Below are 24768 nucleotides of genomic sequence, written 5' to 3' on the forward strand. Positions count from 1 at the left end.
CCAGAGGTGGCACTCGCTTTTTGCTGAGCGCTGGAGGGTGATGTTTGGAGCAGGGAACCTGAGCTGTACCCTGAACAGCTTGACTGGTCCTAGGGATGAAGAATATTGTCAACCCATTTGATTCCGTTGCTCTGATGAGAAGATGGATGAAATGGTTTGGGAAAAGTTTGTTGGCGTTTGGACTATATTCCATGTCTGTGCGTGGGTGTACCAGAGGTTTTGCTTGACGGCACTCTCCGAACTAGGAAGCACCCAACCGCTTGCCCCTTGTCTGCTGTGCCGTGGCTCTTTGCCTCTCTGTGTGCTGCTCCTAACATGATACTTTTGACTCAGGCCCTGTGCTGCAAAAGTAGACATTTTCATGGTAGTAATTTTTTTTTTTTAAAATAGTAACAGATTTCCTAAAAGTAATTCTACTGATTTATTAATGTGCTCATTATGCTAACAGGCCGTCCCATCATAATTTCTGCCGCGGTTATTACCCCTGTAATCAGTCATATCCCACTTCAGCCAGCCACGCAACTTCTCCAGCACGTCTGCGTTGTCACAGGGATGCGAGCTCCAGTGAGCTCACTCCACTGGGAGGCTGCAGCAATTCCCCGAAGCGAGTTGCAACAGAACGTAACTATGGATGACACAAACCCGGCATTTTCTGCCTTAACATCACTCCAAACTCCTGTCTGTCATCTCTGGATTGGCCACGCTCAGTATGGGCATAGCAAGTTCCAGGGCGTGGGTCACAGTCACCTGAGTCTGCTCTGATCCTCAACATGTAGGAAAAAATAGCTTCTTTGCTTGTGTTGGTTTTGCTGTGTTTAGCCCAGATGCTTGAGGATGCTGGGAAGACTTCCCTGCTTTCTGGCCTAGCCCAGAAGATGAAGAGATGGACAGTCTTTGTTGATGGGGGGCTGGTCACATTTCTGGCACAGGAGGGGAAGGAGAGCACAGCAAACCTCCAGCTCCTCTCTCTTGCTGCTCTGTGGCTGGATCAGAGAGGCCATGCAGGTAACGTAGCCTCGGGTGCCCTGGGTGGAACAGACAGAAGCTCAGCACCAACCTGTGAGCTGTGGATTTGTCTGCCCAGGGTGATGCAGGGGAGAGCAGACGTGGATACCACAGCTATAGGCGCATCCTGGAATTTTCTTATGTCATTTGTCCACTACCAGCTCAGTCTACCCTTCCTCTTCCATGGGGAATGAACACCTCATAGGGGTAAAACCCCATGGTAAACAAGACGACCAGGCAATGCTGTGCCTTGGCTTGCAGAATAAGAACTCATGCTTCATCCTAACAAAGGCAACTAGCACTGAGCACTGTCACCCTGATATCCAAAAGGTGATAATGAAGCCGATGTAGCATGAATGCCCATGGATATGTCACAGGTGAATTCAACCCTTCTGTGATTCTGTGCTCACCAACAGAAAGACTGCAAAAACTGTATATCCTCAATGTCAATGTTTCAACAAGAGTGTAGTGCACATCTTTGGAATTCCCCAAAATACTTCTATGGGACAGGACAACAGTAAGAATCATTGTACCACCAACCATCAGCCATGACAGGATGGCACTACGTGGAGAAACTTTGAACCTCACAGTCTGGAATTTTCAGTCTTGACCACAAATTCAGGGGCATTGCAACTCCTGGGAATATTTGGGTGGTGGATGTTGGCTGTCATGTAGACAAAGGAATGGTGAGCTCTGCTTCATAGTCACCTCCTATAGCCTTAACAGTCCTTCATGTCTCCTGGAGATCAAGACTATGTGAAGGTAAAGGCCTTGGGTGAACAATTCCCCACTGGCAGATGCTCATGACCAGGTTTGTCTTCTCCAGCAATAACTCAAACAGCTCAGTGTTAGGGCTGGGATAATGGGCGGTGCAATTTCATCCCAGGAGCCATGAAGACTTTTATCACCGCTGAGACAGGCTGACAGATTAGATTATTAGTTGATTAGAGCTCTCTGGGAAATCAGCACACCTGCATATTACTGTTTTATGCCTTCTTTCAAGTTCCTGATAAAATAATCTCCCTCATCCTCCCTACCTTGTCCAAAGACCTGGCCTTGCAGCTGTACAAGCAAATGACATCCTCTCCATTTATAACCATCAAAGGGAAAGCAAGAAGGGGGGTAAAAACCCCCAACCCTCAACGCTAAGAGCATGCATTAAAATGTTATTAAGTCTCTTGAATTTCATTTGCACAGCTGGAGCCCTCCCTGGTCTCTTCAGAGAACCAGTGATAGGAGTGGACTGAAAGAAAGGACACCCCTTCACTGCTTGCTGTTTTCCAAGTGTATCAGTGCAGCATCTCGGCAGGATAAATGTGTCCCTGCATGATACACGACGGATTTCTTCTCCGTGCTTCAGAGAGGCATCTAAATAAACCAAACGGATAATCGGTTGTGTACCTGGGTATTCGGCAATCCACTCGCGGCATCTCCCGCAAGGAGCTGTAGGTGGAAAGCGAGGCGTATTGCTTACGCCAGGGATAATGTCGCATAATGTCTCAGCTGTCGGTACCAAGTCGAGATGAATTTTACACCTCAAGACCTGTTCACCCCAGATCTAAAGCAGCCTGGGAAGGCAGGAAAAGATACCCAACTTTTCCTAAACACATAGACAAACAAAAGGCTCAATTTTCCTCCCCTGTGAAGTGACCCCTTGATTTGGGTTTGTCATTGCAACCCGAGAAGGAAAAGCCTGGAGCTGGTGGAAATGCTGATGAACTTGTTGCAGAGGTGTCTTGAAGCCACTTGGTGAAAAGGCAAGGTATTTTATGACACACTGGGGTCTTTTAAAAAAAAATTGCTCAAATCTCAGGATTTTCCTCATTGCTAGTTCACAATCCACATGCAGAGATGGCACTGCTGTGGTGACAGAGGGGTGTTTGGGGGAATGAGGCCACCTTACAGGCACATCTGCCCCTCCAGCTGAGAGCTGGCATTCAATAAAAAATCATAAAAAGAGCCAGATCTCTGTGCCCCCTGCAAGGTTTGCTGTGATGAAGAAAGCCACAGCCATTTCATCATGGACATAGCTTCAATCTTGTTACTGGCTTGTACAAACATCCGCCTTTTCATATGGCCTTTTCATCACAAACTCCACCTTCTCTTACCCTTTTTTTCCCTTTTCTATGCTATTCTTTCCTCTGGAGCTCAGTACTCATTTTTGGCTGCCATGGGGCTCTGTTGTCCCTTTAATGCCTCTAACCTTCCCTGCTGCTCTCTGCCCTCTCTGGTTTTGGCTGGTGTTTCCCACAGAAGCCCATTCAGTTCTGCACTCCTGCCTGGATGGACCCTATGAAGCAGGCTGATGACCAGCCACGGCAAGCTCAGGAAAAGAAATTCTGCTCTGTCATCAGAACACCCATTGCAGCTGCTTGGCAGATAACAGGTCAGAAATAAGCACAAGTTGTCATGAAGTTTGTGTTGAGAAAGACTCTTTGATGCACTGCACCAACTGGGACTGCACATGGGTGAAGAGATCAGTAGAAACTGTTTACCCTAAACCCTATAGCCCACACATCAGACCCAAAAGCTGAGCTGGGTATGGGAAGGTGGAGGCAGCTCCAGATTCTGCCTGGTCAGCTGCAACTCAAAAGGGCCAATTTAGTAGCCTGGGTCTGACAAAGCCACCTCCCTGGGCATCCCAGCTCTGAAGACGGATGGTGGCTTTTTGGAGGGTGGCCAGTGATTCACACTAAGCAATGACGGGCCCCTAGAGAAATGTATGCTATGCCACAAGTCTCAGTGTCCCAAATCTCTGAGTCTGTGGGAAAAGGTGGAAGCTGTGGGTTCATCCTGATGGCATGGTAGCACTACATGATGTGAATCATGGTGCCAGGATGCAAGTTCAAGGTGAGGTTTTGGAGCACAGCAAGGGACTGAAGCCCCCTCACTGGCGGGTTTTTTTCTCCATAGGTGTACTGGGGGTTGTGCATCAGGTAAGAGACGATGTGACTGTGCTGTCCACAAGGAATGGCAGAGGGCACAAGGCAATGCTGGTCCTCCAGATGCAGGAAGGTTTTGTGGATGGACAGGTTTGTGGACACTGAAATTCTAAGGGACTAGTTGTTGTATCAGATCTCCAGGGACGTGGTGCCACCCCACCAAGCTCCAGGACCTGATAGTGAGAACCACTTGTGTCTCCATGCTCTGTGCACTGGATCCCCAGCAGCAAAAACCCACGCACTCATCTGCCATCTCCTTGGACCAGCAGCTGATGTGCAGGGAATAAAAACACCTTGTGTGTGCGTCACCCTGGGGAAACCCTGAGGACAGGCCTGGCAGCAACTCAGGCGTCCCCACACGCCACCTCTTTGATTAAAGGGAAAGGGAGTCGGGGAGGATGGAGGGAAAGCCCATGGAGAAAATCAAATAAAAATTCATGACAGCTCTGCCTTTTAATTTGATGATTTCAGGGCCGTTCATAAATTTACATACTTAATTAAATGCCACAAGTAAATGATTTTTCCATTAGGCTCTGTGTTCCTTATTACACTTCACAAGGCGCAAGTTCTCCTTCCTTGCGTGCAAGGCCAGATAACACTCCCCTGACATTCAGGAAGTATCAGAAGCATATTTCCAGGGTTTTACGTGTCGTGTATTTTTTCTCTCTCCCCCACCCCTGCTTCTTTTCTGAACAAGCTTGAAAATAAAGACGAGGGGATTTCCACAGGGTTATCTCCCCTCTCCTCCTCTTCTCTACCAAGGATGTCTTTGAAAGCATGACTTAGAAAAAAAGGAAGAAAAAGAAGAAAGAGGAGACTGAGAGCACTACAAGAAAGGAAAAGGGGAAATAAAACAAATGAATAAAGCCAAAGGGAGGGAAAACAAAAGGCAAGTGAAATGTGTCCTTCCAGGCTGGTTTAAGAGCTCAGAGTTTACTGCTTGAGCTCCCTCCTGGCAAGGGAGATCCCAGGAAGAATCCCCTTTCCCCATACATCATTTGTCCCCCTTTCAGGGAAAATTAGCTGGCAAGCTCCAAGTATGGGGCCACATGATGGAAATAAAGGTCACTGGGATGAAAGGCACTCCAGTGCTCTTGCACCCGGCTCTTGCTTTTGCTGGTGCTGCCATCGTTTCCCAGCACTGACTTTGTGGTTTGTTCACAGATGAATTGATTTTGCTGCATTGAAGTGCTTTGGGACAGTCGCATTTGAGTCCATGTGACTTATCCTCTCCTTAAGAGCCTGGAGAGGAAAAACCTCCTTGTTACCTTCCACCACTTAGTCTCCTGGAGCCCGTTCTAACAACCCTCTAACATTCATAGTCAGGGGTTACATCAAAGATGTTCTGACATAGAAGTTTCCAGTGTCTAAACAGCTCAGCACTGCTGCTTCCTGTGGGCTGAAGACATGCAGGGAAGAATAACGGCAAGAGCAATGAAAAGCAGCACAGTGAATGCCATCTGGCTCAGAAAGTCCCTGAACAGAAAGCTTTTATGTAAAAAGGTGTCATTCTGCCCCCACCCTCTTCTTAAAGCTCTCCCCTAAGTGCAAACTGTTGGGACCTTCAGGGACAGACTTTCCACTGGTTTGCAGCCCTCAGCTCCCTTGGAAAGCATCAACGTGGAGATGAGGAGTGGAGCCATGAGCTCTGTAACAAGGCAGAGCATCCTCATTTGCAGGATGCTGTATTCAGTGGGGTTATTACCTCGTGTGCAGCGCTTCAACAACATGGATCCAGCTACCACGGGGGGGTCCGGATGCTGTTGCCACCTATAAAGACATTGAAGCATCTAACAGTGGGTACAGAGGCTGCCACCGTCAGTGCAGCCCAACATCCGCCAACCACACGGGGACCAAAAGTGAAGAGAAGAGAAGAGAAGAGAAGAGAAGAGAAGAGAAGAGAAGAGAAGAGAAGAGAAGAGAAGAGAAGAGAAGAGAAGAGAAGAGAAGAGAAGAGAAGAGAAGAGAAGAGAAGAGAAGAGAAGAGAAGAGAAGAGAAGAGAAGAGAATATTTTCAATTGGAAGGGCATCTAGTCTGACTGCCTGACCACTTCAGGGCTGACGAGGAGTTAAAGCATGTTATTAAGGGCATTGTAAATGCCTCTTAAACAGTGACAGGCCTGGGGCACTGACCATCTCTCTAGGAAGCCTGTTCCAGTGTTTGACCAAGTACAGTGCCAAGATCGAGTCCCACTGTTTTTCTTCCAGGTGACATTAACTCTTCTGTCTCAAGGAACAGATAATGTACGATACATGTTTAAGAAAAAAGACTACCCCCAAAGTACCAAAAAACCCCCATATTCTGGGCAAATGGCATGGGAGGGTTCTCTGCAAGTGATGATCCCCTTGCAGGAGCAATTGGTTTTCTCCCTTTAAGCCAGAGACTCTTCAATTCTGCTGGTGGAAGTCACTTGAGAAAAGTAAAGCAAAAACCTCATGTAATCCTCGCTGTAGCTAGCATGCTCAGAAGACTCTGTACCCTTTTCTGTCACAAAGAAAATGAGCCTTTATTCCCAGGAAAGGGCCACAAAAACCCACTTATCTCCTCAGTGATGCTTGGATGCTTTGGCCCTTCTGCAAGGATTGGGTCCCTGAGTGCCACTAAGCAAATGTTTACTGAAAAAGCAACAGCTATGGCTGTAGAAGGATATTTAGAAGTTGTTTTGTTCCTAATGTTGCTAGAGAGAGAGGAAGATACACAGTAAATTGGTTCTTAGGATGCATATGACACTGCAGGGAGCTGCATAAAATAAGGCAGCATGATCATAAAACCTCTTGTATCATCCTCATAAAGGAATTTGACCCTCTCTGGAATTTGTCGTCGGGGATTATGGATGATTTTTTTTTTCATGGTTCCAGTGGCTGTCTTTCAGTTGCAGTCAGAGCTGGGTGAAGCTTGTTTGGAGCTGCTCTCAACCCAGCTCAGCATGGGGGGAGATGGGGGTACATAACATTTTGCTTTTGCTCACTTTCCCCTTCCTCCAAAGAGTCTTACTTCTCTTACTTCCCTGCCAGGCTGGTGGCGGTGGGGGAGCCAAAGGACTTTCCAAGACTCTGCAGCATCTTCCTGGGGCCAGAAATAAGACCTCTATTATAGCAAAAGGGAAATTGAGGCATCTGGTTCCCACTACTTGCCGAGGTCAGACATAGATAATATTTTACTACACTGCCACCGACTCAGCTACTGCACATCCATCCATGGCTGAGATTGGGTCAGCTGCTGGATCTCAGCTGACAGGTGGCAGGTCCTGCCTCAAGGGTCACAACTTATTAAAACGTAATTGCATTGTAAATTGAATGCTTTGAACTATTGTCTGATCACCATCCAAATCTTTGACCAGGACGGCATAGAATGTTAATGATCTGATCTTCAAACCCCAGGAACCAGAGAAAAGTTTATCTACAGACCTCACTCAAGGGCTATGTTTTGCTTTGCTGTAGGCTTTGCTCTAGGAGAAAGATCCTCTCAGCTGACACACGGAGGTACCAGCTGGGGGTATAAAAGATAGTCCAATCTCCTGCAGCATGTGAGTGAAGAAGGGACAAGTGGAATTAGAGGAAAAACTCATGCGAAACCAGGCTTGTCGTTGCTCTTTACAGAGTGCAGAAGTACGGCCGACAGAGACTCAAACCAGAAGCACAGAAACACTCACGAATTAATCAACCCAACCAATATACAGGATGAGGGAGGTCCAAATGGCATGCTGTTGCAGCTATAACTCTTTCAGGAATTGAGCTAATCTCTCCCACTATCAAGTGACATGAAGACACGCCAGCCGTGGTGGAAAATGGGATGCAGGGGTTAGTTAGTGTTTCATGTGGCACTGGACATGCCTGTTAGGGATGGAGCACACATAGACTTTAGTGCAGGAAGCCCTTGGAGGGCTGAGTGGGAGCTGTGACCAAGCTCTTTAATCGATGGGTGATTGGAGAATGTTCATGGGAAAACTTAGCTTAGGAAACTACATTCCAAATGAAGACCATACACTTGGGAAAGCAGAAAGCCCAGTATGACAGTATGTAGGTATGCAGCCCAAACCAGCTTAACTCTTCAGCACTGGAGGCAAAGCACTGGTAAAAATGAAGCTTGAGAAAGCTCTGAGGTACTCAGAGGCAGGTCATCAATGCCTACACGGAAGAGGTATTACACGTGCTGTACACAATTTTTATTCAGACAATGACTTTGGATCATAGACGGTGGCTGGACCAAGCAACACACAGTCACCCAAGGAGGACACTTACAGAATTCAGTGGTCCATTTTACTGATTAGTTTGTTTTCAAAGTCCATCTCCTGAACTTCCTTCCCGCTGACCAACAAAGCCAGACGGTCAAGGGCACATGACTGCTGTTGGAGCTCTGGACAGGACTGTGCTTGTGTTTAAAGCTCTAGTGTGGAGAAATGATAAGCCCAAGCTATCCCACAGGTACCCAACTCAGCAAGCAGAAGAGGGAGAGAAACTGGGATGTCTCTTGGAATGTCTGTTTTTAGTCAGGACTCATGGTTAGGGAGTCTTTAATTCTGCAGGAATGTTAACGTAGGTATAGTAAGGAGGAAGCACAACCCACGTATCAAGGAGCATCCAGACAACACAGCTTAGTCAGGCAGGACCAGAGATTAGCAAGTAAGGCAGGCAACACAGTAGGTTACAAGGTGCAACACAAAAGCACCTTGAGATGTCCACAATGACTTCTTATCTCCAGTGCTGGAGTTTAAATACCTCCCCATCTCCCATGTGAGCCCTCAAGATTCTCCTCTGTGGGACTGACCAGGAGAAAAGGCATTGTTTCTGGCTGCTGGGAGCAGTGCAGCAGCTGGTGACCTGCTGCTGAGCACGATCAGAGTCTGCCTGGCCTTCGTAGGGTCCAGGTGATGGAGATACTGACCCACAGTTCAGCTAATTTTCCATCATTTCTTCTTCTCCCCTTTCAGCTCAAACCCCTCTCCCAGCAACACCCCTGGTCTATCCAAAGCAGGGGAGAGCAGATGAGTGATTTCACTCCAGAGCTGTTTGCTGGAATTGAGTCCGTGCCATCTGCTGTGGCATATGCTGTTCACACGACATGCCGACTGCATTGATGAGCAGACAAAATTGGATCCACGGGTAGACGAGCTCCATTAATGAAACGTCACCAGGATCTTTTGGATCCTGCAGAGCTGTGAACATGTCTGGCTCTGGGGAGACTTCAGAGGGAATGCCAAAAAATCATTTTGGGAGGGTTATCTGGACCGTGGCTCAGATCACGTCAAAGGAGGGGGATATTTAAGAAAGCAGACCAGAAATGCAGCACGTCACACACAGAGGTAATAGAAAGATGGTGTTGAGCTTAAAGTCTCACTTTGTTAATGACTGCAATTAGAATAGAGCTCACATTAAAAGAAACACAATTCTGTTGTGTACACAGGCGGAGAGGAGTAAATACCCATTACTTTATCCACTTTATATTTCTGTACGAATGTGGGCAATCAAAAGCTCCTGCTCATTGGAAAATGATTTCATTTACTGCACCTCACCCACCCCGCCTGCTCTGGGTGAGAGGCTGGAAGTGAGAGCTGCTCATGCCTCCTTGAAGGGAAGCCCCTGCCCCTCTCTGCAGCTCTGCCCCGCCGTCCCTCCCTTTGGACTGCTTCTCACCTCCTGTTCCCAGGTCCATCAAGCCTTCGGTGTGCTCCCTGATCCTTTGAGGGGAAAAATCTCTGTCACCACAGCTGTTTCATCCTCTCCTTGCAGGAAGGAGTTGATTACATGGAAGGCCTTGGATGCTGCAGCATGGTGGGCCGTGGATGGGGCTGGTTGCGAGGCTAAGTGAGGTTGCAGACCTTCAGACCTGATGCACCAACCCTCTCTACCACACACTCCTGTGAGCACATAAGTGCACACAATGTGAGCTCAGAAATATTTCCTGGAACAACAGGAGGCAAAGGCAAGTTCAGGAATGGTGGGGGGAACAAAACCCGCTGAAACCCATTGTCCCTGCAGGGTTCCCAGTTAACACGGAGAAGCTTGTCTCCCATACCATATGATAATGGAAAACGAGCAGCAAATTGACCCATTAACACTGCATCCAGCTGGGCATGCTCTTTCTTATAGCCTTCATATTGATATGTAGCAGAGAGGCCACGCTAGCACATGAAATGATGTTTGGTCAAATAGTTTATTATGCTGGAAAATGCAGATTTGGCTTGAGTGAAACTCTCAGTGAACTAATTTTCTAGTTATTTGGTCAAAAGCCACTTATAAGATTTTTTTGGGAGTTGCTTTTCAAAATTATTCTGCCGTAGAACAGTCACAGCAGTTTGATTTTAATAATTTTGTCATGTGGAATATTTTGATTTTTCATTTTCCAGTACATTCCCATTTCAAAACGTGGCAAAATGTAGTGATTACTCTACAAATAAAATGGGGGGTGGGGGTGGGGGGGGTGGTGAGGAGCAGAGCAACAGGCTGAAACCTTTGAGATAAGAAAAAAAATCTGTCACTGTGCATCCGGAAATGACTTTTTTTTCCCTGATTTGAAAGGAGTGGCAGGGATAATGCTGCATTTTTAATTTTGTTCTATTCTTTGGGTTTTACTCTGGGTGGCCCCAAAATGCATTTAAACAAGATATTGCTGCAATTCTCCCAATTAAAATGGAACAGCTTATTTCCCACATCATAGAAAAGGCTGCAAATAGAATCATGAGGAATTAGGAGGAGCAGGAGCCTTTCTTATGAAAATGCATAGGTTTTCAGCCTGAAAGCTGATTGCTGATTTGCTTTGGGCGTGTGTTTTTTTTTTTGTTTTGTTTTTTTTTTTTTTTTTAATTTTGACTGATGCAGTGATGTTTCACTCTGCAGGGAGAGTGTGATTCACCTATGGGGCTTCTTACGGGGGGTGCTCCATCGTCTGTGGCTGTAGTCTCTACCCTTTGTGTGCCCAGAACTGCCTCCATCCATGGCAGAAGGAAGGTCTCTGCTACATGGTGATGGAGGCACATCCAGTCTCATAGTGAGATGTGAAAGTACCTTCTAAGCCATTGGTTTTGCTGATCCAAATCCCTGTTATCAGATTTGATATGTGCCTTTCACACCATGCACAACGTGGTTTGACTACAGAGCCCTATGGGATAAGGTGGGAGGAGTAGGGATGATGTCCTCCATCACCCAGCAGTGACCTGGATGGGGGAGTTCCCCTTGCTGTGTAGGCACAGCAAGATGAGCATCACCGGGCTTAGGTTTTACGGGGGAATATCTGGTATTCACAAAACTCTGTCTCAGACCCCCAAATACTGCTGGCTTCCTTCAGCCCTGGAAATGGGAAGACTGTGGGGCCACATCTGTCCTAGCAGAATAAGCAGGGGAAGCAGAAGGGGGGGCTGCTGCCCGCACCGCTGAAGGAGATTAGGAAAGCGATGCCATCGTGGGAAGTGCCTGTCACTTTTCATTTGCAAACTCTTCTCTGCAGGGATCGCTTTCACACCGTACACAAGAGCACCAGGGAGCATATTCCTCTTTCGTTTTGCAGAGAAACTTAGATCATCAATATTGTTTTCTAAGGCTCTGTCCAGAGAGAGGAAAGAGCTTTGAAATGTTGGGCTGAGATCCTGCAGTGAAGCGAAGAGGGGAACATGTTCTGCTGAGATCAGAAGGGGAAAAAAATTGCCAGATTAAAATGGAAAAAAGGAAGGGATTCAGATTCATGCATTAGTCTGAAGAACAGAACACAGAGAAACTCTCTTACTCTGATTTTCTGTGCAGTCCAAAGCATGAGAGATGTCTCTGTCCCCTCCCTGTCACAGCAAAACAACACAGCTCCCATGAGAATGGCCCTGCAACCTCTGCTTGAGGTCATGCAGGTTTCATGGCACCTTGAGGAAGATGTACATTCATTACAGCATTAGTCTGGTGATGGTGAGAAAGTGAGGAACATCTCTTTGCAGGGAACTGTAGTGATGCCAGACAACTTTCCTCACATCAGTCACCCTGAAAGACCCCTGTTTTCTTTCACTAGAGCCACTCCTGGCAGATCCAGAGTCAGCCAGACCCTGAATGAAGTGACCCTTGCAAAGCCCCAGAAAAGTGGGCATGGCACCATACCCACTGTGGAAAAGGAGAATAGAGTCTATTTTTTGGTGGAAACACCCTTTTTTAAAACAATAATGCAGGACCATAAATTGTGACTCAGGTTCAGCTCCCTCATGAGAGAAATAAAGCTTCCCCTCATCCTCTTGCTTGGCAGAGCAGCTTGTCCCCAACCTCAGGTTGGCGTGGAGTGTCTGCCCACAGGGGAGGTCCGCAAGGGGCTTTGAGATGTGCTGGTCCCAAGGAGGAGCAAGAGGTGCAAAGCCTGCTGCAGCAAAAAAGTCCTGTGAGCTCATGCTGGTTGCATGTTAGGGTGGATAGGGAGCAGCGTGTACTCATGTTGGTAGGAGAGAGGAGACGGTGGCCCCACGTCAAGTTGCAGGTCTCCCTCGCAGGAGAAACTACATTTGAACTGGAATGACATTACCTGACTGTTATTTCAACCTGGAGCCAGGAAGCAGGAGAGAAGTGGCATAGGCGCATCCACACTCAGAAGGATGCGTGGGAAGGATGCAGAGAGGGAGGCAGGAAGGATGAGAGAAGTGCATAGGCGCATCCACACTTGCAGAAGACCTCTCTGCAAGACCTGTTCCCAGCTGTCTCTGTGACATGTATGGACAAATATTCCACATTCCCTGGCATAGCGTATGGGTCTCATGCTGTGGAACAGAAGCTACAAGACCTCGATCTATGTGTAAGACTCTGGTTCATGCTAATACAGTGAACCTGTGGCAGAGCAAGGGTTTAAACACAGATGTTCCCAAACCCTGACTCAGAGGAGAGGTGAAAATCCCCCTTTGCCCTCATCCCCTACATGAGGCTGTTCTCTCCAGCTAAGTTTTCTCCTTTCCTATGCTGTTATTGTTCGGGAGTGAAAAACCCTTACTGCAGGCATTCATGCAGTGTTAATTTTGACTGATAGCTGCCTTCCAGCCTCAGGAAAAACAGCTGCTGAATGTGCGAGGTTGGTACCGTCCTTCTGCTGCTCCAGGGCTGGGATGCGTTCGCTTCTCTGCTCAAAGCAGGGAGGCTGCTTGGAAGAGGCTGTGCTTGTTTCCCTCTCACACATCTCCGAGGGGTGAGGGCTCCTCCCTGTGCCACCCCTGCTTCAGACGGGCTTCAGGTGCAAGAGAAGCTATGGGTCATCCCTTTAGTCTTGCTTTTTCCACCGCAGTCCCTGCTGACCTTTATGTCCCCTGGGGCAAGGCCACCAAACTGTCAGAGAGGTAGAGGATGGGTGGGAAATTTTCTTGGCAGAAAATGGGAAATCTCCTGCCCTGGGAGACCAGAGGACCACCCTCTTCATTTCACAAACAGGTAAGTGAGATGCTGAGGGGCCACAGCCCAGTTCCTGAAGAGGAATCGCATCGCTCAGCACCATTGGTGGTCTGCACCTGGCTTGGCCAAAGTAAGCCAAGAAAGCTGTAGCGTGGCTGGGACATGAACTTCTGTCTCCCGAATCCTTAGGCAGATGCCCAGACACTTGATCATCCTTCCTGGTGTGGAAGCTCTTTCCAGAAGTGCTTTTAATGGCTGGAGAACACCTCCTCCACCACGGCTATAATTAGTTGTGACAACTGCATCCCCTGCAAGAACAAAATGAAGACGTGTGAGTGGCTCTGTGTGACCACAACAGCACAGCTCTCTGCTGTCAAGGCCTGGAAAAGCACAATGCCTCCAGGCTCTGATGGCAGCAACAAAATAGTCCTCTTTCCTTAATACTAATTTTATTAGTGGTGGATTTTTTTTGGAGGAGATAGCTCATTCCGACTGCTGCTCTTTGCTGTCCTGGCATAAGTAAAGTGAAGTTGTGTTATCACAGTGAGAGCTGCACAAGAAAAGCATGAGCTTGTGTTTTGAAATGAAGAAATGCACAGAGGGTTTGAGGTTGGGTTTTTCGGGAGGGTTTCTTTTTTTTTTTTTTTTGCTTTATTTTGCTAATATTTTGTTGTTGCTGGTTTTCTTTTTTCCTTCATGGAGAAAATACAAAGCAGTTTTCCTCTATTAACCCTACACACACATGCATCTCTTTTCCCTAGTTGGGGCAGAGGAGGAATCTGAGAACTTATGTGCTCCTTTTAGGGAGCCCGTTAAAGTGCTTACAGCTAATGGCTAGATGTGACATAAATAACGAGGCAGATCCATCAGCTGGAGAGGCAGGTAGGTAGTTCAACGTGGGATCCCGGCCCCCTCTCAGGCACAAGCACCCTCTGTAGGGAATGGCACTGGAGAGAGAGGAAATCTTCCTCCCACATAGGGGTGGTGTTGGGTTTTCAGCCCCAGCCCTGTGTGTGGTGTAGGAAGAGATGCTTTACCTCCCTAGTGCAGGAGAGGAAACGCATGCTAGAAATTTTGTGTAGCAGCCAGGTGAAATTAGGACTCTTTAGCACTACTGGCCACTTCTTCTCTCCTGCTTGCAATGGAAAAATTAAGAGGAACATGCCCGAGCTCCTATGCACAAATGGTTTGTCATCTGAGTGGCCTTCATGAGGTACACCGATGCTGCTGAAGGCAATTCTTGACTCCTAGCCCGAGGACTCCCAAATCCAACTGGTCACGATGGTTGTCCCAATGTGTGGGAACAACCCTGCTGCATGTCAGAGGGCAAAGGAGAGCTTGTGCTCTTTGAGGTCTTCCTCTCAGTGAGGACCCATAGGGATCTCCCGTTCTGGGGTGACTTCCAGCATTTTTGTGTCATCCAGTTTCAGGACATTTGGGGATCCTGGGTCAAATGTCCAGCTGGAAACCAGCTAATCCCCCCAGTCCTTTGTCTGATTGGGGAAGGATAGATAGGGAACAATACTGAACCCCTTTAGTGCACCATGAATATGGGATTTGGAGTTGTGGCACTCTACAAGAGATGCCCCCCAGACAAAGACTACAGAATACCCATCTTCCGCAGAAGGATCCTCGTGCTAAACCATGTATATGGCAGATTTGTGCAGGGCCAGACTTCTCATCTCTACATTTATGTACCTCCAATACTTGTGTGTGCATTCATTGCTAAAATAAGAAGCCACCCAGGGCTGTAAGTATCTACCAGGTAGAAAAAACTAGGCTACATTTTTATTTCCAAAGCAAAGGCCTGAAAGTACCTGAGTCCACGCAAAAGGTGGCAAAATCACAAGCAAGACGTCCAAGGACAACAGAAGTCTGTAATTGTGCTATTTTCTTTTCTCCCTGCAAATGGCCAAACCCAGTGTCTAAATAGAGGGTACGTATGTGTGGGGAGGAAGAGGACAGCCACCTTCTCTGTCTGCCCCAGCTCACATCCTTCCTTTGCTAAACAACCTTGTCTCTCCACTTTCTGCTCTCCTTTCCCCATCCCGTCCCTTCCCCCCTTTTCCCATGTGAGTTGTGAGATTTGGCTCATTATCCAGCCTACAAAGTGGCAGTGGCTGGGAATCTGCAGCCATCAAAGCTGCTTAAAACACATCCCCTCTGCTCCTCCCTCGACACTGCCACAGGGCTATATTGTCCATAAAGAAAGCAAACAGCCAGGCGTTGCTCCCTCGCAACTCATTTTCACAGTCCACAATAAGCTTCGTAATCCTCCCTTTGTGGATGGCAAAATGCTAATCTTACCAAATTGCATGGCCCTGCTCTATCACTACTGCAGGCTAAAAATCAAAGCTTGTTTGACATAAATGGCATCAACTGGCACCATTATAACCTCCACACTACAGAGACCAGCTGTAAAGCCTGTGTCAGAAAGAATATCTCTCCCCGTATTATCAGCTGATTTAAATACTAATGAGCCAATAACCACATTTGAGCAGAATAATGGGCATAATAATAGAAGACATAAAAAGCAGAGGTACCTGCGATTTTCTCAGAAATGTTTCCAGGCTCCTTTCCACCCAGGTATTAACCCCGTTAGTAGCTCTCGCAGGAATAAGGAGGGAAAAGGATGTCCAGTAATGCTCAAACACAGCTGCAGAAAGGTGTTTAAAGGCGCTGCATCTGGAAGGAGCTGTGGACAGGTTTATTCTGCACTGTGGTCATGTGCAAGAAGCCTCCTGGGGCTGGATATCACTCCATTTGTGGGTTGATGGCAAATATTTACATGCTGGAGTTTTGTCCCTTGACTTGCAGGTCAGTGCAGACATTTGGAAGATGTTTTGAAGGAAGATGATGCATTGGAGAAGGACTGGGTGATTGGAGGTCACCAGTTCCCCTCTACTGTATGAAGCCCAAGCTTATGGGCCAGGCCCCTGATTTCTAGTTTCCATGTATTGAAGCAGATGCTTGGATATTTTCCCAAATCTCTACCATCAGGTCTTGGGGGACTGAAGAGCTCGGGCACCTAAAATTTGGAGGCTTTAATAAAGACTCCTCCAGAGTCCAATGGAGCGTGTTCATGTTTATGAACCACTGGATCAGTCTATGGCACGACATCAGCTCTCAGTGCTAACTAGCGCTAATGATCACTTGTCTGCCTTCAGGCTGCTACAGTTTCATCTTTATCCACTGTTGTTGTTATTATTATTATTACTGCTATTTTAATTTTCCTTCTCAGACTTATGAAACTTGGCTGCAAGCAGGGGATTGGAAATAAGAAAATCTAGTCCTGGGTTACATCAGAGAGGCAGCATAGCAAGAGAATAGAAAATGAAGAGCAGCAATAAAACAAATTATTAAAAAAAAAATTGCTCCTATTCCTGAGTTCCTTGATCAATTAGTAAGACTATAAGTTCTTGCAAAGGAAGAAGAGAATTAAAAAGTGAAACTAAGTGACAGGTAGGAATTAATCGGACAGGAATATAAACAATGGTAAATAAGTGAGAGGTTAGGCAAAGATGATCAGGAGGTGGGAAGGGACACGCTTGCTTCTCCAGCCTTGCCAAGGTGTCAAAGGGACATAGGGTATTCAGAGACATTCAGGAGGACAAAAGTGACCTTGTAGGACAGATGCCAGTTTGGAGTTAAGGGCAGCTGGTTGCAATATCTGCTCCATCACTGAGTAAATCTCTGAATCTCTGTAAGATTCATTCCTCAGGGTCATGCTAAATTCATCAGCATTTTTGAGGGGACTGGGACTAACCATTTATCTACAGAAGAGCCAGAAAACCTCAACCAAGGTTTGTCTGTGTCAGAGTAGGTGCTGAGGGGAGAAGAAGAACGGACTGATTTCCCCAAGGTTTCCCAGCAGAGAAGTGACATAGGGAGCTTGGAATAGGTCCGAGGATTAGATTTGCTGTATTTATTTCTGGCTCTGAAGTACAGGATCTATTCAGGCTTTTAATTCTTCTGAGAAGAGCTGGATCATGGTTAAGCCAAGCCTGTGATGTGGAGGAAGGGATACATATTGCTGAGTGGGCACTGATGGTGTTACAAGGACTTAGGATCGGGGTTTTAGGGAACTAAGCCTGATTCGGGTTTTTTTGTTTGTTTTGCTTTTTGTTTTAATATCACAGTTGTCATATCTACCCAGGTTCTGGTGATCCAACACCCTCCTGATAGAGCAACTAAAGCCTCATGGATCTGTGTCTATAGCAAGGTTAATAGCTAAGTGCTCCTAGAGAGTGAACAGTCCTTTGGCCCCAGAGATGCTCCCTGACAGCAGGAGATGAAGCATGATGCAATCATACGAAGGGGCCAGGGAAGGACTCCAGCTTTCTGTCAATCATTCTTGCACCATATTTTGGTAACAAAAGCTTTAAGAACAGATGATTCATTTCACAGGAGCTGCAACATTCCCTGTGGTGAAGGTCAGCTATGAACTTCTGGCACAGCATTGTGCATGGCTGGGTAATGTAGGACCATGCGCAGCAGTCTGTAGAAGTGTGAAGGGTGATGAGATGTGTGATACAGAAAAAGCCAAATGATACCTCCAATGGCCTATGCATGTTATGGACCAAATGTAGGATCAGTTGAGGTCTAGCCAAACCAGTGAAGGGATGAATTCTACCCCTGCTGCATCTGCAAAAATCTGGAGTGACTGGACCAGCACTGTTGCTCTATACTTACACCAGCATGATGGAAATCTGCATCTCTTTAACAGAGAATTAGCCAGTGACACTGCATAAGAGTCTTTGCATAGACAACTTGTAACCTTTGGAGTGTTGGTGAGATGGCTGTAAGGAGCACCCCTACCAGCGTGGACTTCCTGCACTCCCAGCCCGTCCCATCCAAGAGGTAGAGGCAGGACATGCAAGACTTGCTTGCACTGAATTCGAATTTAGAATGATGTTATTGAGACTAGCAGCATTAGTACAAAACGATACTGATTAAGTGGGATTTGAGAATGGCCTTTGGACATACACTTGCAAAAGACAGGGGAAGCAGCGAGCTTCAGTTGAAGTTGTGAGGGACCTGACAAACTCTTGTGTCCCTGAAACTACACTGTTGCCCCTTTCTTGTAGAGGTTGGGTTCAGACTTACTGGACTGGCAAAAGGTGCCCCTTACTCTCCATCAGGCAGACCACTGCTCCAATCCCCTCCTTTTGAGGTTCAACCTGGAGCAGAACCCATTTCTGTGACCAGGTATGATTTTCATCTGCACGAACCTTGTAATCAGAGGGTCTCACGCTGACACCCAACCCAGCTTGCAGTGATCTTGAAACTGAACTGGGGACAGCAGTTCAGTTCTTATGTCTCTAGAATTAAACACTTTCTGGCACAGACAAGCTCTTTATACACCTGAAGGCACAAAACTCCTGCTGCGTGTAAAGCCTGATGCCTGGGAAGAGGACATAAGTGGTTGTCTGAACAATGGGGTGGTGTCCTAGAGGATTTCCAGCAATGCAGTAAGGAAAAGGGGGCATCGTCTCATCACCCTTCCAACTGCCATGTGGTCCACCTAGCACAAATGATATCAAAAGTGGTTTTACCAACGTCCGCCCTCCTGCGGGTGTGCTGCTGGTGCAGCGAAGCAGACAAGGCTGTTCTCCCTTCAAGGAGCAATGGGTCAGCCCTCTCTTCTGAGTTGGGTGCAAGTCACCATCTTGCTTACATTAGTGATGTGCTTTTGGGGCTTTTCTGTGGCTTGGAAATCTGTTCTGTCATTTCTGGCTGGCACCGAGATGCCCTGGGGACAGGAGTGGGAGGGAAAAGGGTAAGAGATAGTTCACTTTCTGAGTGGCAGATCCGGCTTTGTCTGAAGTCAGCTGTTTCCATTGCACTGAAAGCCGGCACCAAAGCATAGTTTAGATGTTTTCAAAGCATTTTCACCCTTGGTGCTGGTGCAACCCAGTTTCCTGCTTCCCAGAAAAAGCACTCTGGGAATCCCTACCCACACCATGCAGGAAGGACTGCTGTTGTTATCGTTTTATTTTTAACAACACGAACATTCTCTGATAGAGATATCTGCCATATATTGGTTAAAGCTTTCCAAGACTGCACAGCCTGGTCTGGATATACACTATGCCAAAAATTTCAGGTTGAAATGTTCCAGTTTGGCAATGTCTGCAGCCACAGAAAACAGGAGCTTGGAAGACCAGCTTCCAGGATAGTTTAATTCTGCTGTGGGTTTACTACTGTTAACAGCTGAACGGACCCACACCTGGTCTGTGGGACAGCGGAGATGACCCATACATGACATGTGTTAATTCTGAACTCAGAGGACATGAAGTGGGGTACACACAGACAAATCAGAGCATTGTCAGGACTGAGATAACAAGATTGGCTTTGAAGAATAGGCAGATACCTCTGCCTAAAAGCAGCAGTGAATTACCCAAAATTTTGGCCAAAAGTAGAAATCATGCCCAGGAAATCTTATTTGCCCCAGCAGTTGCTGTTGCTTATGTGCCCAGTGTCTAGATGGAGGAGAAGGTGCATTATGATTATGGCAGATAGATAACTTCGTGCCTCACCAAAGAGTCATGCTGTTATCAGGGATTTCTGGAGCAGAGTGTGTCTCGGGCCCCATGGATTGTGCTTATCACAGAATAACATGCTGTTAAACTATAATTCACCATGGGAAGTTTCTCTTTAAGCTGGTTTAAGTAACGAACTGATAAGTTGATAGAAAGAGCCCAGCTCACTTATGGTGACCTTTAAAAAGAATATGACAGGGTTTCACTGTCAAAGTTGTTTTGGCTGGATGTGAGCCACAGGCATGCAGTTGCTATCAAATTCAAAAGCTGATTGCCGAGATCCTGAAGAGAGCTGGCGGGTAAACAAAGCTTTAGCACATTTCCCCTCTTCTCCACTTGGCACCCGTTGAGCTGAGCTCGGACAAGAAAGTCCCAGGACTGGAGACTGCACCATCATCTTGGTTTTTTTTTTTTTTTTTCTCTCAGGCATTGCAATCTGCAGTGTCTTGCTTGCAGGGGTGGCAGGGCTACTCCAAGGTGGAAAAGGAACAGGGCTGCTAGAGGCAGCGGGCTGTGTCCATCTGGGTCTGCAGAGTTAGTGCCCCATGCAGTGTGGAGCAGCTGTCAGCAGCTGCTGCAGCCACATCCCAGATTTGGGACTTTCCTGCAAGTCCAGTCTCAGCAGTGACCGTGCTTTCATATGTATAAAGCTCCCCTCCTCTAGGCTGAGTGTCAGCAAGGGAGTTACACCAGAAACTAACCCACAGAGGCGCTGAAGGTTGCCATGGAAGGGGGACAAACGAGATGCATTGTCCACTTTTGCTGAGCAACTCCACAAATAGACCAGGGATCATAGAATCATTTAGGTTGGAAAAGACCTTTAAGATCATCAAGTCCAACCATTAACCTACCACTGCCAAGTCCACCGCTAAACCATGTCCCTAAGCACCACACCTACACATCTTTTAAATACTTCCAGGGATGATGACTCAACCACTTCCCTGGGCAGCCTGTTCCAGTGCTTATCAACTCTTTTGGTGAAGAAATTTTTCCTAATATCCATCCTAAACCTCCCCTAGTACAACTTGAGGCCATTTCCTCTCATCCTATCACTTTTTACTTGGGAGACGAGACTGACCCCCATCTCACTACAACCTCCTTTCAGCTAGTTCTAGGGAGGGCAACAAGGTCTCCCCTCAGCCTCCTTTTCTCCAGGCTAAACAACCCCAAGCTCCCTCAGACACTCCTCATAAGACTTGTGCTCTAAACCCCTCACCAGTTTCATTGGCTTTCTTTGGACATGCTCCAGCACCTCAGTATCTCTCCTGTAATGAAGGGCCCAAAACTGAACACAGTGCTCGAGGTGTGGCCTCACCAGTGCCGAGTACAGGGGGATAATCATTTCCCTAGTCCTTGTTGCCACACAATTTCTCATACAGGCCAGGATGCTATTGGCCTTCTTGGCCACCTGGGCACACTGCTGGCTCATATTCAGCCAGCTGTCGACCAACACCCCCAGGCCCTTTTTCACTGGGCAGCTTTCCAGCCACTCTTCCTCAAGCCTGTAGTGTTGCGTGGGGTTGTTGTCACCCAAGTGCAGGACCTGACACACAAGAGATTGACTTGGGACTTCCTGGAGCTTTGCAGTCTCCTCAAGCTGTCCTGGTCCATGTTAACAAGTGCTTTTCGGTACAGAGGAGCTCCAGGAGCTATGGCTAGTGGAAGTCTTCGATGTTCCCTGGGGACCTCAGGAAACTGCACGTGGCTCTCATGTTGAAGACTGCCCATGCACTGGTGGAGGTTTGGTAGCCTGTTATGAACATTTTTGCTTGCCATGGATGCCAACACACCATGGGAACAGCTCAGCTGATGAACACAGCAGGTCACAGAGTCTAGGCCATGCCAAAGCAGCATCTCACGGACAGCACCCATATGCCTACAAAAGCAGCTGGGCTGCAAGAGACCGGCTGAGCATGGTCAGAGAGCCCACGGGTAGAAGCTGCCCTGCAGGCTCCCACAGGAAAAGCATTTTGTCAGTACCAGCACAGGGTGCAGAGGTACCAAAGGCTGGAGGAAGAGGAGCAACCCTGTCTAACCAAGCTTCCATCCCTGTCCATCACAGTGCTGCCAGGCCATCAAGGAGTGATGGAAATATCATCTCCAGAGCCCGTTACCTCTGAAGCTGAGCCCAGAGGAGTGCTTGCTCTCAGTTCTTGCAGTTGAGTACAGGTGAGAGACTTTTATATAGATGCCAGACTCCAAGTCACTGTTTTCCACAGCAGAATTTCAGTATTTCTCCTTGCCAATAAAGATATATACATGTAAAAAAACAGGTAACCCTAGAGACCCCCATCATTTTAAATCTAGGCTGGGCAAACCTAACTAGAAAACACACAGTGGGAGACAAACCTTTGCTAGCAGTGCGGTAGATGAGATACGCTAATAAGATCTTTTCCCATCTCTAATTTCTATGGATCTAACTGCTCATGCAGAAAGCAGGAGCTGGGAGATTTGGAAAGCTATTTGTGTGGGTAATTGACATTATTTTCTCTGCTAGGCAGTGCGCCCAACTTCCAGTGTTAATATAAACATTTTTTTAAATGATAGCTTGTGCATTTTGTGGGCATAAAGCAGCATTTGTATTTATAGCCCAAAATGCATAATAAATAAATGCATACATTTGGTAGGATATTTTATCTCCCTGGAAAAAAAAAATAGTCTATTCAGGCTGACCAGAAATGCTTGTTCATTCTGGCTGGACTTAGCAAAACATTTTGGTTAAAAGCACATAACAAAGAGTTTGGGATTTTTTTTTTTGGAGGATGTGAAATGGTTTTTGATTGCCAATTTCAACACAAAATACTTCCTTTTTGGAGGTTTGAAGTGATGTTTCAAAATTGACCTCCATTAGCCGTTATTTTTAGAAAAAGCTGAAACAAGGAAACAGAGGGTTTATTCCAGGTTTGGTTCAGCCCACAATTGAATGACTTTTTTCATTTTTTGTATATTTTGTTTGTGGGAGAATTGTTTTTAAAAGCTTGAGCTAAACCACATTTTTTTCCTCCCATGTCTGCCATGGGCAACTACAGTTGCAGTCATGTTGCGGGGATGGAAATGGCTTGAGATTTGTCTTCACCCCTTCACCGCCCTGCCACCATTGTCCATCCTTCCCAGCTCCATGGCTACATCCCAGTTGCATTGGCTGAACTCTTAGGGCCCTGTGCTCTAAATCAGATCTATAAGATGATTTTACCTGTATATATAAAGTAGTCTTGAAAAAGGAAAGGGAGAGAATTAGTAATTTAAACCAGATCTTTTTTCACATCAGTCTGGCCACGTGTTCTGTTGCCTTGCAGTAACACCTGGTCCTGCACAGTGGGTTGGTGGCAGTGCCCCTTTGCCCAAATCACACACTACTGCCACTTATGTTTGCACCTTCCTCAGGTGGTTGTTGATGGTATGTGGTCCACAAAGGGATGCTGGATTAGGGAATTCCTGCCTTCCCTCTCTCCTCTGCAGAGCTCCCTTCTCCTTCATTTCACTCCTGCATGCGCCGCCCCACTCCTGTTTCTGCCCACTTAGCAGTCTCCAAGGCGATGCTCTGAGCCAGGTCTTTATTTGGCAGTTCAACATGAGGCCCCTTCCAAAATATTTTTGTACGTTGGTGCAGAGCAGGATGGAGTAATTAGGTCAGGAAAGCAAAGAAGTAAGCCAGCATGGCTGTTAAAAAATGGGCATGTGGCACCTTCTTCACTGCTTTCCTTTCCTTAAGCCCTGGTTCTGCCAAACACGTGCTCTACCCCAGTTCTGGCTGTAGTAAAACATCGGATGAGATGCACTCTTAGAAATCCCTTTGTGAAATGCCTCTGACCTTGTCCCTTTGGGGTGAGATATCACCAAGATAAAGGCCCCAGACTCATGCCTGAGAGGGATGGAGTAAACACAACAGAAGCGGAAAGCCAGATGGAAGCAGTATATAAGTGACTTCAGTATGATCTCTACCTTCTGGCTTGGACTTCCAATCTCACAAGTCCAAGGGGAAGAATGACCTCTGGAAAGAAGAAAGTTCATGTCGTGCAGAATGGACTTGAGATAAATCAGCTCTGTAGTGAACATGTGCAGCCCCCTCCTCTCACTTCAAATTCTCCCTTGGCGCAAGCCGGTATCCTGTTCTTGGATTCATGTCACTCCACCTTCAGCAGAAGATATCACAATTAATGACTGATTTCCATCTGGTGAATCTCAAAACAAATAGTTGGGACTAAGGGTCGTGGGAAGGTAAAGCAAGAAACAGCCCACCGCAGGCAGGAACAGAGCCCTTCTCCAAGCAAGTAGGGAACTGGCACCCCCAGGGAGGTTTCAGCCGTGCAGCTGCTTTGTGTTTTTGGAGGAGCACAGCTCAGTTACCGCCTTGGAAGAGGACGAGTAGGGCCTGTGACTAGAGCAAACAAGGTGGGATTGAGTGAAATGGGACTGGAGGGCATCTTCCCACTATGACAGTAGCCAGTTGTGAGTGCTGGGAAGAGCCAGACCACTGCTGGGAGCCAGGATGAGTTGCCCAGTCAGAAATGGAGAGTGTCCAACATCAGGAAGACCTCTCATTAGCTAACACAAACCCAGCTTCATGCCATTTGCTATGGGTAGGATGCCATGTGATTCTTGTGGCCCTCCCATGCTGCAAAAACATTATGGCTGAAAAAATTGCTCCCTGGCTGGATTGGCCAGCAAAATGAGAAGTGAAAGGCTAGTGTGAAAGCATCCTCTTCCCTGCTTAAAGGCTGAACACCATGAATCAGAGGGAGGCAGCTGCGCACCAGCAGCGTGTATCATGGTCCTGCGTGCACTGGTGGAAGATCAGCCCTATTGGCTTAAACCACCTCCAGTGCCAGCTTGCATTAAAAAGGTTGATTTTGCATGGGAATAGCTAGCAGCATTCATAAGCTTCCATCCCAGCAGCTGTGGTGCAGGGACTACCATGTACAGGAAAGGAGCACTTTGCAGAA

The sequence above is a fragment of the Larus michahellis genome, chromosome 5, assembly GCF_964199755.1.
Source record: "Larus michahellis chromosome 5, bLarMic1.1, whole genome shotgun sequence".
In the NCBI taxonomy this organism is placed as follows: domain Eukaryota; kingdom Metazoa; phylum Chordata; class Aves; order Charadriiformes; family Laridae; genus Larus; species Larus michahellis.